The sequence below is a fragment of the Lithobates pipiens genome, unplaced genomic scaffold (genome assembly GCF_037356315.1).
Source record: "Lithobates pipiens isolate NorthernLeopardFrog02 unplaced genomic scaffold, aLitPip1_a1.2 Scaffold_8, whole genome shotgun sequence".
Lineage (NCBI taxonomy): Eukaryota > Metazoa > Chordata > Amphibia > Anura > Ranidae > Lithobates > Lithobates pipiens.
Window position 1 is genome coordinate 633655379 of NW_027507903.1, and position 4089 is coordinate 633659467.

Sequence of the window (4089 nt, forward strand, 5' to 3'; positions counted from 1 at the left end):
TTACTAGAGAGATCACCAGCAGGAGGTCCTGATTCCTTTATTTAGATATTTAGTGAGACCTCATTTAGAATACTGAGTCCAGTTCTGAAGACCTGACTTACAGAAAGATATTGATAAGATAGAACAAGTCCAGAGATGGATAACAAAAATTGTGAAAGGTTTGGGGGATAAAGCAGATCGAGAGCAACTTCAGGAACCTAATTTGTACAGTCTGGAGGAAAGAAGGGAAAGGGGAGACATGATTGAAACCTTTAAATACCTCAAGGGTGTGAATAAGGTTCAGGAGGGCAGTTTTTTCAATATGAAACAAGAATCAAGAACAAGAGACATGACCTCAAACTAACTGGAGGAAAGTTCAAAACTAACTTTAGAAAGTATTATTTTACTGAAAGGGTAGTTGATGCCAAATGTATTCTCCTACATTTCTTTAGTAAAAACAACCCAAATATTTGTATATTATTTAGTCTGTAGGAAAGTTATAGAGTCCACAAACTATCGTATAATGTATATATTTTAGAACATATTGAGAATGGTACTGACTGCCTCATCTCATTTCTTAATGCCCTATAATGCCAGTACAGTAAAAAACAAAAACAAATGACCACTTTTTGGAAAGTAGACTGTCCAAGGTATTTAGTAAGAGGCATGACAATTTTTTTGAATTTTTTTGGAAAATTAAGAAATTACACACAGCTCACAGCGGTCCAATACTGAGCACCGCAATCCGCTGTGTCTGGTGGATACAACAGTTACAGATCGTGCCCCAGTGTGCATAAGCACCGCAGTACATGGGCACGTTGTGGTGCCTGGGGGAGCCACACGCCAGAAGTAAATGTACTACTGGCAGTCGGAAAGTAGTTAAAAAACAATCTCAATGTTTTAACATCTACTGTAGGACACCAATTGGTATAATCTTTACATAAACTATTTTCATAAACAAATGAGATGTTTATTTCAACTGTTTCAGACCAAAAACATCATGAATGTCAAGAACGAGACTCGAGTAGCTGTGTTTGAGTTTTCTGGTCTTACTGATGATAAATTAGTTGCCCCATTCCTCTTTATGATCTTTTTAGTGGTTTATATGGTGACCATGCTTGGAAATGTTGGGATGATGGTAATGGTTCACATCTCACCCAGCCTACACACTCCAATGTACTACTTATTGAACCATTTGTCTATGGTGGACCTCTTCTACTCTTTTGTAATTACTCCTAAAATGTTGTCTGATCTCCTTTCTGAGAGAAAATGAATAACATTTATTGGTTGCAGCCTTCAGTTCTATTTCTTTTGTGCACTAGTAGGTACAGAGGTCTTTATCCTCTCAGGCATGGCATATGACCGATATGTTGCTATATGCCACCCTCTTCACTATATCTCAGTGATGACTAAGAAGAAATGTCTCTGTCTTTTTATTCTTTCGTTCTCTGTTGGCTTTGTGCAGTCAGTTGCACAGACCAGCAGTCTATTTAGTCTTGAATTTTGTGACTCTAACCTTATAGACCACTTCTACTGTGACATTCCTCCTCTGGTGAGGCTATCCTGTTCCGAAACTCGCACCTGCACCATCGTCACCCTTTTCTTTGTGTGTTTTTGTGGCTTAGGATCAATGACAAACATCCTGGTATCCTACACCCTCATCATTCCATCTATCTTACGGATAAACTCTGTGGCTGGCAGGAGGAAAGCATTTAGCACCTGCTCCTCACATCTTATGTGTGCTACCATCTTCTATGTTGCAGTTTTTTGCTCCTACTTTCATCCATCCTCAAGTACCCTCAAAATACAGGAAAAGGTGGCCTCTGTATTCTATACGGCGGTGACTCCAATGTTAAATCCGATTATCTACAGCCTGAGGAACCAAGAGGTGAAAAAGGCCATCATAAGACTGCTTCAGAAAAGTTCCCATTAACATATATGACATCATGATACCTATGTAGCCTAAACTTACTTAGATCAAAAGATGGTTAATGATAACCTGTGTAGAAAGAGATATAGAAGTAGTCATTGCTGCGCTCCCCAACCTGTCATGGTAATCCAGTTTAACCTCAGCTAATTCGAGATATGGCTACATGGAAAATAGAGTCACTGGCCCCAAACAAGCATACAGTATGTATTCTTGACTTAACTAGCTGCATACCGCTCATGAGTCAGAGGCTCATAGTTGAAAAATATAAAATCTAAATTCCAAAGATTTTTTTTTAAAAGAGTAAGGAGTGATTTAAACTCTTATGCCGCGTACACATGATCTGACTTTCCGGCGGACCAGAGTCTATCGGACAATTCGATCATGTGTGGGCTCCAGCAGACTTTTTCTTCCCAAAAGTCCAGCGGACCTAGAAATAAGAATGGCTTCAAATTTGTCTGCCGGACCCAGCTTTTAGCGGACAATCTGTTCTTCTGTGTGCTAGTCCGATGGACTAAAACCGACGCTAGGGCAGCTATTGGCTACTGGCTATGAACTTCCTTATTCTACATCATCACGTTCGAATCCGTCTGACTTTTGGAGTGAACGTGTGTGGCCAAGTCCGTTTGTTTGAAAGTCTGGCAGACCTCAGCCGCAAGGTCCACCGGACCTAGTCAGCCGGTAAGTCTGATCGTGTGTAAACGGCATAACGCATACGTTTTTCTGTGTCTGTCTGTGTATCATTATGGACATTTCTTCTTAATTCCTGTCCAGGAGACACGGCAGAAAGTAAAAAGAAATCCCTTTAAATCCCTGTACCTCAGGATAATGCTTCCGGGATCTGGTCATGAAAGTTGGGAAGCCCCTAACCCCTACGTACAAACTTTACTCCCCCCACCCCCTTTTTTTGTGTTTCTTAATTTTTTTTTCTGAGACATATTATTAGAGGCTACTGCATAGAGGAGGTCCCAATCACAATTTGCTCATGGTAGCGTTTGGCTTGTCATCAGATATAGCTGGGAATTCTATTATCACCCATCTAATTTCTACACATTTGCTCATCTAACATAACTCTACATATGGCATACATTACGGATTGTTGTTCCTCCTTTCTTCAATATGTACCATAACTATGACGTTATTAATATCATTTGCTTAGAAAGGATCTATTATCTATATGTATTGATATGTGATTGTTAACTTTACATGGACCTACATATGACTTTTTACATGGTTTATATATGGCTTTTTATGTACTTCAATGTGTTAAAATTTTTATAAAACTGGATTAAATATAAATCCCCTCACCTTTTGTTCTGGGGGGAAATTATAGCATTTTGGATTTGCATTCACTTTTTTGTCCTGGTGTCACTTAGTGCTCCTGTTCCTCATCCCAGCATCTGGGGTTTTAGCTATGGCACTCTCCTTGTCTGTCTGTCCACCTGCAGGCTGATTAATGTTATCGGTCTCTGGGTGGAACCCAAGCCTATTATAAGCCAGCTCAAATCACAATTGCTCATACCACATTTGGGTGCTTTTGATAGAGAGTGATATGTGTGTTGTTCCTGATCAAGCTCCTTGTCTGTCTGCCCTGTTTTACTAGTTTGGATTTCCCTGTGTATGACTTTGGACTGGATTATTGGACTATTCCTTGAACTCAGCATGCCTTTTACCTGGACTGTCATAGAATCATGTTATCTATCTGCTAACCGCAATTATCTTTTGGCTTGGCTCAGTTCACATCTGCCCTGGTGTGGTGGCCAGGCACTAAAGCATTGTGTATAAGTCCTGGGGGCAACCGATTACCCGTAGGCCTGCTTGCCTTATGGGAAAAGGGGCTGCTATAGGTGAAGAACACAGTAGCCAGCTATAGTGTCTGACCACCTGCGTTGGGGTAGACGTGACACATGGTTACAACGGTCACCAAGACAAATATGTAAACAGGGGTAGAGGGAAGAGGTCGATGGGAAAAAACAGCCTGCAGTACAACACTATGTGAAATGAATGCCCAAGTAAAGGATACTTTTCGAGACAGGCCCGATATAGGGCCACTGAAGAACCCATCTAAAAGTAGTGATGGACGAACTTCCGACGGGACGTTTCGCGAACGCAAATCCCGAAAAACGTGGCCAAACGTTTGCGGCAGGCCCCATTGACTTTAATGGCAGATGAACCTTAAAAAC

General features: G+C 40.9%; 1 pseudogene; it reads left to right on the forward strand.

The window, feature by feature from the left end:
* Positions 1 to 976: 976 nt before the first annotated feature.
* Positions 977 to 1915, forward strand: LOC143964121 (olfactory receptor 5AR1-like; annotated as a pseudogene).
* Positions 1916 to 4089: the final 2174 nt, after the last annotated feature.